A 16,353-nucleotide genomic window follows, 5' to 3' on the forward strand; every position below is an offset into this window, starting at 1 on the left:
TCTTCATGTGCTTTCACTGGAAACATCTTATCCTTTCTTTATTTGAATTAAAGAGCTTTTTCTAAGTAGCTATTCTCCATGGAGATGGGGGTGGGGTGTAGGCATATGGAAAGCCAGGCTTTATTTAAAAAGCATTTTACTGCCTCTCACATCAGAGTGTTTAACATATAAAGTATTGTGCTTCAAACTCTCAATAGGCTGTTGTATAATTATCCACAATTGGGTTTCATCTTATTTGGCAGTTGTAATTATTTTCATTACTGTGACATTAAAGGTTTAAACTTCTTAGAAAATAGAATGGTGCATAGTTTCCTTTGGCACACAGTTTCCTATGCCACTAAATGCACATATGACCATTTATATTTCACAACGGCGGTTGAGAGCATAGAATGTAGAAAGGCGGCCAGGCAGGTGTTTGCAGCAGCTCTGTCTCTGCGCCAACCCTTGGACTATGCCTGCTCATCTCTGTAGCAAGCACCCTAGTAACAGGCAAGCACATAGTCCATACTCAGCACTGTACCAGGAAAGTCCCTGGTCAGAGCCATCACTGTGCACTGGGAAAGTACCTGATCCAGAGCCCACACTGTACACCAGATAGCGACCTTGTCCACAGCTTTCACTGTCTATTAAATAGATACCTGGACCAGAGCCTTCACTGTACACCAGACAAATGATTGATCCAGATCCCTCACTGTACACCAGACAAGTGCCTGGTCCAGAGCCCTCACTATACAGACAAGTAGATCCAGAATCCTCATTGTATCTTGTCCAGAGCCTTTGCTGTGCTCTAAGAAATACCTGGTCCTGAGCCCTCACTAAACACCAGACAGGTATCAGTTTCAGGGCCCTAACTATGTACCCATCAGGTACCTGATCTTCAATCATAGCAGAATAAGCAACCACCAGTCTGGAACAATCACTGTCCATTAAGAAGACTGGACACTGCTGAGGAAAGCTGGGAATGGGAGAAATGTCTTTCCCCAGAGGAGAACATGCAAACTGGTTGTCCAGGAAGGAAGGTCATCCCTGAAAACATGCATGCAGGTGGCAGTATATGGACTGAACAAGTTATACTTAGGAATACATGTGCACAAGCACACACACACATTTTGAAGGATGAAAGAGAAGGAAGAAATAATATCACTACATTATAATCTCAAATTTTTAAAAAATCTTAAGGAAAAAAAAGACTGTGCACTAAGAAGTCCCCACACCACAACCCTCACCGTATAGCAGGCGGCTCTGGTCCTGAACACTCACTGCACACTAAGCAACCCATGATCTGGAACCTTCAGTGAACCAACACACATTTTATTCCACTATATATTAATATAATTGTGCACAGTCTAAATAATTGCCTGAAGTGAAGTCTCATCCCCTAACAACCCCTTTGTGATGCAATTCATTTCTCTTGGATAAGTTCTTAGGGATGGTGCTGCTGGAGCATAGTGTGTGGGGATATGTGTGAAATTTTAAGAAGTCACTCAAGATGTTCTGAAAGATGGTTTTGTGCTTTACACTCTTGTTTCCAATAAACAGACATCCTGTTTCTACAAATTCTCTCTGGCCTCAGACTTCCAACAGTCTCAGCATTTCTATGGGAAGTCTTAACATATGATTAATTTAATTCATATTTCAATGAAAACCTAAACATATTAGGCAACTACAGGTTGTGTGTGTGTGTGTGTGTGTGTGTGTGTGTGTGTGTGTGTGTTAGCAAGTACAGTTGTTCTCTTCTAGTCCCATGGAGCCAGGATGGGTTCAAACTCATGATACATGGTCAGAGCCTCTCAAGTGTTGGAATGGCTGGCACACTCCATACCCAGCTAATCACTTAGAGATGTGCTATTTTTATACTTGATGGGATTTTGTAAAACCAAGTTTATTTTGCACTGTCTCTATTTGTTCTTGTATTGGATACTTCTTCATCCTTTTTTTTTTCTTCCAGAGGATTCAGTTCATGGTTACTTGGCCCTATGCACTTTGAACAGAACATCTTAGTGCTGGGAATAAGTATCAGAGGAGGATTTTTTCATACTTGTGGATGTGGAAGTTAAAAGGAAGGGAAGAAAGGAGGGAGGGAGGGAGGGAGGGAGGGAGGGAGGGAGGGAGGGATGGAGGGAGAAAGAGAGAGGGGAGGGCTTGGGTTTGGGGAGAGAAGCTTTTGGCAAGATATAACAGCCACTCATGCCTGTCTATTGACCTCCTTAATGTAGCTCAGCACCACGTCCTAAAGTTCCCAGGGTGGCCCAAAATAGAGCCAATTACTAAAGAGTCAATGTTCAATACATGAGCCTGAGCCTGTGGAAGGAGTTTTATATCTGAACTATCATACTCTGCCCCATCCCCAAAACTCTCATGGCTGTCTCATAATGCAAAACGCATTTAGTCTCTCGTCAAGCATCCCCAAAGTCATAACAGCTCTGACATTGTGTAGAAGTCCAAGTTCAAAGTCTCCTTTGAGATTCAAGGCAAACTTTCAGCTGCCTGTTCCCATAAAGTCAAAAACAAGTGACATAGTTTTAAGATATAGTGGCATGAAATGAACATTCCTGCTCCAAAAAGGAGAGGTGAGTGAAGATCAAGGAAGGATTCAGTAAGAGCAAGAACTGAACTGTCACCAAGAACACCTACCTGCTCAGCACCTGTGGTACAGGGCACCTGGGTGTGAGCTCACAGGTATCAACAGCTGCACCCCTGCTGCCTTGTCATCTGAAGCCCCACGGGGCCTCTCTCAGGATGTCTACTCCACTCGGTCTCCAGTCTCCCGTGCTTTGCTAGGTACCTGTTCCATCTCTCTGGGGTGTCCACTGCGCCTATGGTTTCCCATTCACAGTTCCACCCATCACCAGTCAAAAGGTATCTGTAGAGATGCAGCTCTTACCACACATTTCCCAGACACCCAATCTTGTGTTATTTAAGCAGAAATCTCCACGGCTATAATGATTACATTCTTGGCATATTCTGAATCAATATCGTGCAGGGCCAAGAGCTTCCACTGATACATTCTCCATGGAGCATGATCATAGGAGCCTCTGAGCACTTGGGTGAGTAAGCCAGGGAAAATACTGTCACAGGTGCCCTGTGTATGAAACTCATCCCAACGTGAGAATCTTCTCAAAATAACAGCCCTCAAAGGAGTTTGAATCTTTATGTCCTTGATTCCATGGTGGGTACAGCACAGCCAATTTTTAAGATGTCCAATTTCTCTCTGATGGCCCTGATCTCATTAACATCCCCACACAGACATACACACAGCTCACAATTTTGCATGAGGTTCTTCTCAGGACAAACTGCATGTTCTAACCTTTCTGCTGCTCTTCATTCCCAATTATCACTGTCAACTGAATAAAAAAGAACCAAGACATGAGCGTGGCACAACCTCAATGCTGGGGTGGTTTAAAGTTTCTTCTTTCTGGTAAATTAACCCATCACCTTTAAATTCAGCCTCCCACAAAGTCTGAAAGCCCAGGGAAACCACATCCCCATTATTTGACAGAATGTTACACACGGACATTAGTATAACTCTCAACAAAAACCTTTGCTCTTGTCTGAATGCTCACAGGCCTGAAAATACTCTGTGTTTTTATTTGGTCTTCTAAACTCCAACCAGATTTTCCCATGGGCACCAGATGCTGCCTGTACCCTGGACTACTTGCTGACCAACCCTGCTTGCCCTTGTGGATTAGAGCTAAGGTGACACAGAACTCAGGACACAGACTCCAGGGGCAGGTGAGAAATGCATCAGCAAGCTCATTTGAACTCTGCTTCAAGCTCCTTTAATACCCTCCAACCACTCCTCATTGGTCCCAAAAAAGCATCTCTTCTAAACAGCAGTTCCTGATTATCTGGTATTGTCTGTGTCAGCAATCCTTGGTCTCTCAGCCAGTCCTCCATTAGCTCCTCCAGTAGGAGATGTCTTTGCAGCTGCATGGCCCTGGCGTTTAAGTAGAGGTGGCCACTGGTGTTCTTCCTACAACAGTATCCTAGATTTCTCTTGCTTTGTTTGGCCAAATTTCTCCTCTCAATTAATTCCAAAGACTTTAGAAGCCTATAATCAGGTTTGGATAGAAATAATCCCTCTTCTGTAGCAAAAACAACTGTATTTATTTGGGGACTTTGTTTTGCATTTTGTGGTTGTTATTATTTTTATTGTTGTTGTTTTGTTTTCCTTCTGAAAAAAAATACCTGATATAATTGAAAAGAGGAAGGACTTACTTTGCTTACAGCATCATGGGCCTGCCCAGGTCATTTGTCCCGGGTATGTGAGCAGAGAGTCATGGCAGCACAAGTGTTTTCCATCTCATGGTTGATAGTAAACAGGGAGATTGAGAAGTCAGGACCAAGATGTGACCTAATGGACCTTTCTCTATGAGCTGCATTCTTTACTAGGTCATAGCCCCTAAATTTCCCACAACTTCCAAAGACTGTATCATCAGCTGAGGATCTACTGGTTGAGCCCATAGGGCTAGCTTATATTTAAACTATAGCTGAGCTGATATATCTATCTCTGTCTCTATCCTTATCCCTATCCCTATCCCTATCCCTATCCCTATCCCTATCCCTATCCCTATCCCTATCCCTATCCCTATCCCATCTCTCTCTCTCTCTCTCTCTCTCTCTCTCTCTCTCTCTCTCTCTCTCTCTCTCTCTCTCTCTCTCTCTCTCTCTCGTGTGCGTGCGCCCTTCAGCCATATTTTTCATTTTTATTAATGTGTATTACTTGGACAAGACAACAGGCTTCATTGTTCTTCTTTTAATAGATTTATTTTATTTTTATTTTATGTGTGTATGTGTTTTCCTGAATACATGTGTATATTTCACATACATCCCTGATCTCTACAGAGTCCAGAAGAGCATCTCAGATTCCCTGGGACTGGAGTTATAGATGGGTGTGAGTGCTCGGAACTGAACCTGCATCCTTTGTAAGAATAGCATATTCTCTTAGCTTCGGAGCTGTCTCTCTAGCCCCTCATTGTAGTTTTCCACACATGCATATACTATAATTTGCTCATATCTGTGGCCTTTCACTCTCCCTATTCCTCCTCTTCATGGTTCCCTTCATCTTTCTTATAGATTCTCTTCTATTTTCTGGGTTCCTCCCTTCGACTCTACATAGAAAACCAAATATGATAGTTGTCTCTCTGAATCTTGCTTGTTTTCCTTAACATTATCTCCAGTTTTGTCTATTTTCCTGAAATGATGTCATGTTTTTCTCTATGTGCCTGACTAAAACTCTAATGTGTACAGAACCAAAATCCTTTCTCCATTCATTTGTGCCAGACTGGGTGCAAGTCTGGTCCCATGAGCTCTTTCTTATGAATATGATAACCACGGTTGTTCATGTGTCTCTATTACATGCCGACTTACATTTTGAAGGTCTAGATCTCCTGTGGGATAGATACAGAACACTTTTAGTTTTATGAGGAATCTTTACTCTGCTTTTCATTATGAAAATTCTCCCTGCAGTGTGTAAGGCCTCCCTTTTCTCCATATCCTCATCAGCACTGTTAGCTTTGGATTTCTTGATGACAGCTCATTCTGACAGTGATAAGATGGAGTGTTGGCATTTCTGATTAGCATTTCCTGATGGTTAATGGCACATTGGTCATTTGTACTTCTTCTGAAGTCTCGATTCTGTTTGTTGCCCAATTATGATCAGATTATTTGTTTTTTGAGGTTTTTTAAATGTGTGTGTGTGTGTGTGTGTGTGTGTGTGTGTGTGTGCATGCGCTAGCTTTCTCTTCAGCCTTCACTCTGCCATTTCTTCTTCTGCTGGATGGAAGTACTTTAAAGTATATTATTTCTAGTATTTCTGTGACTTGTGGCAAACAGAATTATTAATTATTGTAGGTTTTAATCTACCATTTTACCCTTGACTGAGGTCTTTTTCTAACCAAGAAATCTTTCCTTCTACAAACCTGAGAGGAAACTTCCTTTCTCTGCTAGAAGACTTCTTTGTAACTTCAGAGTCAGGTCTCAAGTCTGCTTTGAGGTGGCTTGGGTCTTCCATGAACAGCTAACTCTACCCATCTGGTCTGTGCATTTTTTGTTTCACATATTTTAGTGTTGTATACCAACTCCGTAGAATGTCAGGTTCCATGATGGCCTCCTCTTTGAAGACCATCTCATAAACACCATGGCTACATCTGACTTTTGACTTCTTAGTGTCACATTACCTCAGCTTCTTTATGTCTGTACACTGTTTGGATTTTGGATTCATGTGGAGCAAGGCCTTCAACTTCATTCCTCTCAGTGTGCCTGGATGTTATTTTTATCCTTCCTTTTGCCAAATAAATTTCAGATCATTGCACAACTTTCTAGGGAAAAAAAAGACAGTTTACATTTGTATTAGAAGTATGCCAGTGGAAATCAGTTTGGGGAGGTCCAGCAGCCTATAACGCATGAACATGGTTTATTTTTCCTTCATTTAAATTTCTGTCATGGTCCTTAATGGAATTTTGTAGTTTTCAATATAGTGTTTAATGTCTATATTGTTACTACACAGGCAGCATTTTCAGTAATGTTACTCTTTCAGTTTCACTTTATACTGTTTGAGTGAACAGCATCTTGATTTCTTGCTACTGAATTCTGTATTGCCCCCTATTTCATCCGTTAGCTTCAGTTCTTACCTCTTAGATCCCTGACACTTTTGTAGCATCACATCATAAAATTGATGACAGCCCACAAATTTCTTTCTTTCCCTTCTGCTTGCCTTTCTTTGCTTCACTGCATCTTCTGGAGCCTCTGAGAGAAGAATGAACTGAATCAGAGAGTGAAGACCTCTGTGTCCTGGTCCATACTGTGGTATAAACATCTGCTGTTAGACCTCTGTGTCCTGGTCCATACTGTGGTGTAAGCATCTGCTGTTAGACCTTTGTGTCCTGGTTCATATTGTGCTATAAGCACCTGCTGTTCACATGGAGCAGGTTCTAGATGCAAATCTCTCAGTGTATACCTCTGGTTATTAGATAATGTTGTATTGGCTTTTCATGTACAGCATTTAGGATAAAGAATTCTGCAGTTTGATAAACAGATCTTTCTGCATTTGCTGTTATCATTCTGTCATTTTCTCCTATCTGTTAACATGGTAGACTGAACTCACTACCTTTTATACATAAATTCAATATTTTATACTGAAGATAAATCCACATTGATCATGATAGAGCTTAATGGGGTTTTATCTGTTATCAGGGTCTTATCTAGAGACTTCAGAAAGTTAACTGGGAGTGTCCCTAACTCTTGCCTGTTTGAAAGAAGTGTCTCAGGCTTGAAATGATCTTTCTTTTAAATTGTCATTTAAAAATTGAACATAAATAAAACAAAATAAATTAAACATAAATAAAAGCAAGAGTCTGGAAATGTGGCAAAGAGCCTGCCTAACATGCACAATGCCCTGGGTTTTCTTCCAGCACACCCATAAACCATACATGATGTTACATTTATACAATCCCAGCACCTACAGAGTAGAAGAAAGAGGTTCAAGGTCATCACTAGCTACATAGAGACATCAAGGTCATCCTGGTATGTATAGTGAAATCAGGGTCAGGCAGGGATAAGTAGTAACATTGAAGTCAGACTGAGATACAAAGTGACAACAACATCAGCCTGCAATAGGTCGGCCTGAGATACATGAGACCATGTGTCAAAAAGAAAATCTTTCTAGGCTTAAATTTTCCTTGTGGTAAGATCGTTAGTAAAGTAGATATATGTCTATGTGCCTGTTTGAATCAAAGTCTTCCTGAATTAATATTTTTTTTGTCAATTCATCTAAGCATTTTTACTAATGTGTATCTTACTGCTGGCACTTAGAGTCCCACAGTTTTACCTCTGAGCTCTGTCATGATGAATGCCCCTCATTCATGCTAGTACCAGTTTGTGCTTTTTTTTCTTCTTGCTCAGTCTCGCTAGAGACTTTTCACCTTCTCCATCACTGATACCCCAGTATCCCTTCTGTTTACAGTCTTGAAAGAAAACCTTCCATCTTCATCAAATTTCCCCATTACTTTTCTTACTAAGCTTTCGTTGATTCTTGTTTGTATCATGCATTTCTGTTGAGCTTTGGTTTGTTCTCTTATGCATTCACCTTCTTAGAGTAGAAGTAGAGGCAGATTTCAAGTTTATCCTCTCTGATTACAATGTTTATAGATACCAGAGTTGTTCTCTTGACTGATTCAGCTACACATTAAAAGTGATGCAGTTGATGTCATGATACCTCAGTTAAAAGGATTCAATTTCTTTTCTTGGAGTTTCTTCCTTGATTAATTGGTAGTGTAGCTCTATAAATAATTATGTTTATATATGAAGAGATTGTCTAATCGTTTTATAGCTATTCTTTGGATATCAATACCACTTTTCAGCGAATATGCTTTGTGCTGTCTCAAGGCAGTTCATGGTCTGTGAAGGCAACTTACCATGTGGCTACAGAAGACAATGCTCTCCTTTTATTGCCATGAGTGCTCTGCATATGGCTGACAAGTTGTTTGAAACGTCATGTTTTCAAGCTTGTTCACTGAGTTTGACTTTGTGCTCCATATTTGTGTTCAGTATTTGTGATGGTTATTACTGATTTGGAAATCAGTAATATATGATTTCCAAAGATCAAGTCTCATCTAGAAGATTCTGCAAACACTTTGGAGGGTTTGTCTTGATTACGTATTTGAAATGGAGGGGTCTAGTTGTAGATAATACCTTCTGCAAGAGGCCCAGATACAAGGAAAGCAAAGCCTTTCCCTCTTGTCTGATTGCCTTTTGTGATGGGTTTGACTTTGTGGTAAAGTCCACCTATGCCTGGTTCCTTAGTGTATATGTGCATATTATGTATGTTTGTGTGTGGGCAGGAGTATGTGCTCATGTATGTGTAGGGCGAAGAACAACCTTGGAGATATCATTCCTCGGGTGCTTTTCGCGAGAATTTTTATTTGAGTTGGGGAAACTCACTTAGTATTGAATAACCAATTAAGGGGCTCATTCCTGGGGAAGACAAATTCCCCCTTTCTTGGCAAAAGGAGAAGATGAAGCAAAAGATGAAAGGCCTGTTGCTCTTCACCTAGAGATAGTCCTGTGAGATTTATCCATTTTGGAATGTGAACTGGTATCTTGTTTAGTCAGCCATATTGTTGAGATTTCATGGGTGTCACTTGCCTGTCACATGTAGAAGACACAATTTCACAGCAGACTTTTTGGTCCCCTAACCTTTACAGTCTTTTACCCCCATGGGGTGTCCAGCTCCAAAAGATGGCATCTATACCACAATCCCTACACAAAGCCCCGAATTTTCTATGTGAGTTTAGGGATTGAACTTGGATCCTCATGTTGTAGTGCAACCATGCTGCTTACTTATCGTCTCAGTCCTACAGTCTGTTTCCTCACATGCGTCCTCTCCTGTTTAGTCTTTGGAAATGGCTGTGGCATGTGTATTTTTAAGCGTTACGAATTCCTCTCTCTGGTGTTATAGAATATTTTTGTATAATAATATGTAAGTTATGACTGGGTGCATTACTTATAGGAATATACAAATTTACTACTGGGTCATTTACTTTGATGATGTAAAAACTACAGAAGATGGCACATCCCTGCACACTGGTTATACGAGGCAAATCTGTAAGTTATTAGGTTTCTGTCAGTTCCCAGTGTCTGGATTTCACTTGGGCTTAACTTTGGGTGCAGGTTGAAGATAAACAAAGCCTGGATTCCAAGCTGCCCCTGTACCCATGGTGACCCCGACTTTATTAGTAATGGGATCTAATGACATCATTTCTTGACAGTCATGATCTTTAACCTAGTTTGATCTAAAACAGACTCACTGGATATGATATCATTAAGGTAAATCCCCAGCAGGAGATCCAAGTGCTCAGAGTAAGTCATTCAGAGATATTGGGTTACTGGGAATGATTTCATCCATCATTCTCTTCTTCCTTGTACAGTGGGACCATATCAAAACTGTAGAGAAAGTAGCAGATAATTGGTATTGTTTTAGTAATGCTATTCTAATCTACTACAGGCTCCATGCTCGGATGGGACATTTACTGCAATGCAGCTCATGTCCTTTCTCTTCAGGTAGATTCTACCTTGAAGTCATGATTTTCTGTCTAGCCTTTATGCAAAAAAAATAAATAAGTAGCCCACTGTACTGGTTGGTTTTGTGTGTCAACTTGACACAGGCTGGAGTTATCATAGAGAAAGGAACTTCAGTTGGGGTAGTGCCTCCATGAGATCTAGCTATGGGGCATTTTCTCAGTTGGTGATTAAGGGGCAAGGACCCATAGTGGGTGGTGCCATCCCTGGATTGGTAGTCTTGGATTCTACAAGCGAGCAAGCTGAGAAAGCCAGGGGAAGCAAGCCAGTAAGAAACATCACTCCATAGCCTCTGCATCAGCTCCTGCTTCTTGACCTGCTAGAGTTCCAGCCTTGACTTCCTTTAGTGATGAACAGCAATGTGAAAACGTAAGTTATATAAACCCTTTTCTCCCCAGCTTGATACCCACACTTGTGTATTCCCAGGTCTAGCAACAATATGTGAAAACAACAGACAAACAATGTGCCTGTGAGGTTTGACCTGTGCATAGAATGATCAGTATCAGGATTGCAGCCAGCTCTCTTCCCTACCATTGTCACAAGTCCTGGCCATGCCTCTGACTCCTCCTTGGTCATATTAAGGAAGTTCCCCACAGAGCTGCAAGGTTCAGGTCTGATGTGTCCATATGTACTATGTCTATACCTTGTCAGCCTGCATTGCATGATTATCAAGAGCATGTGTATCAAGAGCTTCAATAACTCTTTCCAGAAGTAGTGATGTTATTTTTCTCAGCCTGGTGGGAGGAATCATATTCATTTTGTATTTGTTACATTAATTACATTGTATTGGTTATATTATATTAGTTGCATCTCTCATTGCTATGACAAAATACCAGAAGAATATTAACATAGTAACATAGTTTAGTTCATATAATTGTCTAATTGTTTTAGGAAATACATTCTGTCCATCAGAGAGTAGTGTATAGTATCAGGAATATGAGGCAATTGGTCACATTGCGTCCTTAGTCAAGAAGCAGGAAGGTGCCCAACAACCTGAGCTCCATGTCTAGTTCACATTGGTGGAGAGAGAGAAAGGTCTCTACAAAGCTGTCACATGGGTGCTATAACAAGATTCCCTTATCCCATCCACAGATATACTAATAAATAAAAAAAAAAGATTTTTAAAAGAAGCAGAGAGAGATAAAAAAAAGTCTTAGCATACTCAGGGCAGCATGGCCTTGTACAGATCTGTCCTCTGAACCAAACAGCTGCCACCTTCATGGGTTCAGTTTGCTTGCAAAAGGTCATCCCAGCTGTCCTTGTTCCCTAACAAAAGGAGGACGGGAGGGTCCTAGAACTCTCATTGGGATATCTAGCCACTCATCCAACCAGCTGCATGCTGTTCTGTCCTGATGGAAGAGCTATAATATAAAGGCTAGAAAATGATAAGGGAGGGGTATCCATCCAGGTAACCATGGAGATTCATTCTGATACTGAGTACAGACTTTCCAGTGTGGCTGCCCTGAGGTCATCGGTGTTCATGTCTGTGAACCATCACCCTTTGCTCTGTAATAAACTCATTGGTTTTCCAGGATAAACTTTGGAACTTTTCCCTGGGACCTCACAACAAGGTTAGAAAGTAGATGTTACATAGTTTCTCCCTCACCAATGAGAAAGGTCTCATAATTCAGGGGACTTCTCGAGTTGCATATATGTTTGACCTTGTGGCAGATGATCCTGTGCTCTGTGACAAAGCTACAACAGAGTAGTCACAGGTTAACAGGGTGGGACAATGCCATGCCCTGTGATTGCACAGAGAGTTTAGCTTCCAGCAGGGAGGGTCTTGCTCCCCATTTTATCATCTATGTGTTTCTCTGCTCTGCTTTTTATGGTCTGCACAGTGACACCCTCATCCCCACTCCCACCCCTGTGCCTCAGGCTCTGGGTGGAAAGAAAAGCTGGCCTAGGCTTAGGGCTGGAGAGGCACAAGGCAGTCTAATTCTTGATTCTTGAGAGATTCTTTTTAAATCATTGGTTCTGATTGTACCTGGCCCATCCCCAGGGCAGAAGTAAATGAAGCAGAGCCAGGCAGAGAGAAGAAAACCTGTACAAAGAGCTCATTCCCTCTAGCTGTCTGTGAGTGGTGTGTGAAGGAAAGCAAGCCCAGGGATACCCCTCCCTTATCATTTTCTAGCCTTTATATTATAGCTCTTCCATCAGGGCAGGACAGCATGCAACTGGTTGGATGAGTGGCTAGATATCCCAATGAGAGTTCTAGGACCCTCCCGTCCTCCTTTTGTTAGGGAACAAGGCCAGCTGGGATGACCTTTTGCAAGCAAGCATATAAGCAAAGGCTCATATGTTAAACTACATAAGGGTTTGCCAAGGAAGGTGAAAGAAGACAGACTGAGGTCCAACTCCCCAACAGCTCCTAGTTTGGAGAACACGTCAGACAGCTTAATTGAGGAAATGATCCCACATCTGCCTTATCCAAGATTATACTGATGCTGATGTACAACGATGCCCATAACGTACTCACAGAGTGCAACCTACTTGGGTCTTCACCTTCTATGATGACAGAGGACAGAAGGGGAAGGGAAGGAACTGGGTGATGTCTATGCTATGACCTGTAGCCACCTCTGTCTCAGAACCTTGACCACTGTGCTAATTAATGTAGCTTCTGCTTTGTCCAGGCAGGGGTTTCCACCATGAGAACTGACATGATGTGCTGACCTAGTAGCCTGGGATGTATGCAGCCACTGGGGTGGGGGGACATCGGCACCTCTGTCCTGGAAGGGAATTCTGAGTTGAGATATAGCTGCAAGCACTGATCACTTGTAGCAAGTGCAGAAGGGAGGGAGGGCAGGATGGAATTTTGCCCTGCAGACAACCAGCTGCATGATAACTTGAGCATTTCCACGGCTGAGCTGAAGAGGGGCCCTGTGTTCAGGAAGTATCAGGAAGCAGTCTGGGAGCCCTCCTAGGCCTTTGAAATTCTTATGGTTAGAGTCGAGGAAAGTATCTTTAGAGGGGGGGAAGTCCTGACTGCTATGCGCTAGGGGTGGAAGGAACACTTACTTGAAATCTGACCCCAGGGTTCGTAAATAGTTGGGCTTCTGAGGGTCCTGGGATGACCTTGTAAATTTGCACAGCTGTTGTACTAATCCAAGGAGAAAACTGTTGCAACTGTGGAGACTTACTCAAGGAGAAAACGATGGAGGACAAAGTTCACTGGATCAGCTTCATCCCAAAAACTGTATGAGAACTGGCGACACTGGGGCAGGCAGGTGTGGGAATGAAGGACAGGGAGGAGCTGGACAAGAAAATGGATTTCACAGCCAGGGAAACCCAAAGGCATCCTTCCTCGGTTATTGCATCTGTCACTGTCCTGAGGAAAACTTGCTCTGGCCCAGCTAAGGGACTTCGGGCCTAGCTTGTTCAAAGACCTGGGTTCAACCCCCAGCACCATATAAAACTAAGCATGGTGGTGGACACCTATAATACTAGCACTCAAGGTGGAGGCAGAAAGGTCAGAGGTTAAGGTTATCTTAAGCTATGTAAAGAGCCAGGGGCCAGTATGAGTTACATAGAAGCTTTCAATACCAGGTGAACCTAGCACACTTAAACAATGTAAGTTTGTGACTATGTCACTATTCTGGGAGAGCCTGAATTAGAAGCCTCTACCCAGAGGTCACTCTCAGTGCAGTTAACTATGAGCTCTGCATCACCCAGGACTGCTCACAGGTCAGTGGTTAAAGTGCTCATCCACAAGCATGGAGACCGAAGCTTGTATCTCCAGCACACATATAAAAGTTGGCTACAGTGGTGAATGCCCATAATCTCACCTCTAGAGAGGTGGAGACAGGAAGATCTCTGTGTCTCGCTAACTCATCAGTTAGCAAGGCCGTGAGCTCAAGGTTCAGTAAGAGTCCTCATCTCAAAAGTTAAAATTAACATGGAGAAGCAATACAACACACAATATTAACTCCCTGGCTTCTCCACACATGTATACCCACTTGAGCATGTGTATGTATACTACATATGCATGAGACCTAGACTAAATAGAAAAAATGGAAAGTAAAACAAAATACTATCCATCCCACCCAGGTGTCTTGTTTGTTGCCTAGTAATAATGAGTGTTCAAAACATATTCCAAGACATGCAGTTCAAACAAGTGTGCTGGGGTCCCTGTTCCCCAACATTTCCAAAACCTAGCACCCTGGTAGTTAAGGTGTCTCTTTCTGTGCTTTAAGGTTTGTGAATGAAGACTAAGTAGAAGGTTACAAATGAACTGGTAAGAGTTAAGCAATCTAAAATGGGAGAAGGCAGGTGCGTCTAAGCAGCTGAGCAGAGGAGCTGCAGCCTGGGGTCCTGTGCTTTTCTGCTGATGCTGAAAGGCCCCACTTGCCCTTCTGCAGGGTTCCGTAGTGGCACTGCCCAAAGCATGCAAACACACAAATGCAATGCATTTTCTTTGTGGGCACGTGGTGAGGGTCAGGGGCCATGTCCTTCCATTATATAACTCTGTGTCTTTGAACTTCCCACCACACATTACCTGCTCAAAATATCCACGAATCAAAACGTTATAGGCAAAGCTTACTATGTGAGATCTTTAATTTGAATTTTTATGACTAACATGTAGAGGGGCTGTGGAACTAACTGCTGTGCAGGCAGAGTCATTCACTGACTCAAGGTACTCAGGGCACGAGCAGGGAGCACAGAGGTGGGAGCTGCTCAAGGCTTATCCCGGGCTCTCTGGAGAGAACAGTGAAGATGATAATGCTTTCAAAGTGGAAAAGCCTGGTGCCATTACACCACAGAGAGACACAAAAAGGGCAGCTTCCAACAGCGGAAGTGACTCTGCTGCTGCTCAAAAGCCAAAGTTCAAAGCCCGCCCCCCTCCACTGAGGCTAAGTTTTGTCCACAGCAAAAGCTTCAGTGGAAGAAATTTCATGATACTTTTATGTCTTGGCAGCTGCCAGCACACCTTGCTGTATAGCCACATCATTCCAACCTCTCCATCTGTGGCCATATGGATTCCTCGTCTTTGTTCATGTCAAAGCCCTCTTGTTTCACATAAAGAATTTTGTCTTAGCCGGGCGGTGGTGGCGCACACCTTTAATCCCAGCACTTGGGAGGCAGAGGCAGGCAGATTTCTGAGTTCGAGGCCAGCTTGGTCTACAGAGTGAGTTCCAGGACAGCCAGGGCTATACAGAGAAACCCTGTCTCAGAAAATAAATAAATAAATAAATAACTTCCAGGAATAATTTTGTCTTTGCACAGAGGTCTTACCTTGAAAATCTAGAGTGGTCTTTCCACCTTGAGATCCACATAGTAATAGAAATATTCTTTGTTCACATGAGAATATATCTCTACGTACTAGGGAATGAGTATATATATATTGAGGATATATATATATATATATATATATATAATGAGGATATATATATATCCTCATATCTTGGGGGCCACTGTTAGCCCACTGTACTCTGTTACAAACTTATTACAGCTACTGTTCTGCTAGTTTGACCAGAAATGCAAGAGGTAAATAGGTGCATATTACTAGCCAGCATACTTGGCTGTGGTCTGCTCCATTCTGCCTGAATCCCAGGCCAAGCATGAATCAATTCTTCTTACCAGTGCAAGAACACTGGAAGCTGTTCTGGGAGGACAAGAGAATCTTGGAACAAGGCATCTAGGTGAGGAGTGATGAAGGTAGTGGCCAACTCCAGTCTGCCTGGGTGCTCCGGCTAGCTCGGTCTCCACTCACCTTGCCAGCCTCATCACCTCCTGGCTTCTTTTTTTCTTTTCTCAGATGCTTGCCTGGCCTGGGGGCAGTTTGGCCTTGTTCTGCCTGCCCTGGTTCATGCCTCTGGCTTATTTCTGTGCACTCACCCCTCAGGCCTTGCTTTCAAGTCCCACGCCTCCAGCTATCATCTCATTATTCCAACAGATGGTGACAACTGTGAAGCTGGGCCCAGAGACCAGTCATAGGGTGGCTCAGGTGGGTCTGTCTATTGCCATTTCAACTGCATAGTTGCCATCTCTTCTGTGGATTGCAATTGGTATAGGGGCAGATGGAATGATATGATCACTAGAATCTCACAAATACTGTAGAAACGTAAGAAAGAGGGAAAATGGTAGAAAGAGGAGCTTCTAAGGTTATACTGAACCCCTACCCCTCATCCCAGGCAGCAACCATGTTCCTCCCCAGAGAGGCCAACACTTGACCCACACAGCCTCAAAGGTGAGCTGCACTGTGCCTCTAAAGAGTCTTTCAAGAAGCTTAGAGCTCCTTATTTAGTGTTTCTATTGCTGTGAAGAGACACCATAACC

The sequence above is a fragment of the Mus caroli genome, unplaced genomic scaffold, assembly GCF_978045245.1.
Source record: "Mus caroli unplaced genomic scaffold, Mus_caroli_1 scaffold_15, whole genome shotgun sequence".
NCBI lineage: Eukaryota > Metazoa > Chordata > Mammalia > Rodentia > Muridae > Mus > Mus caroli.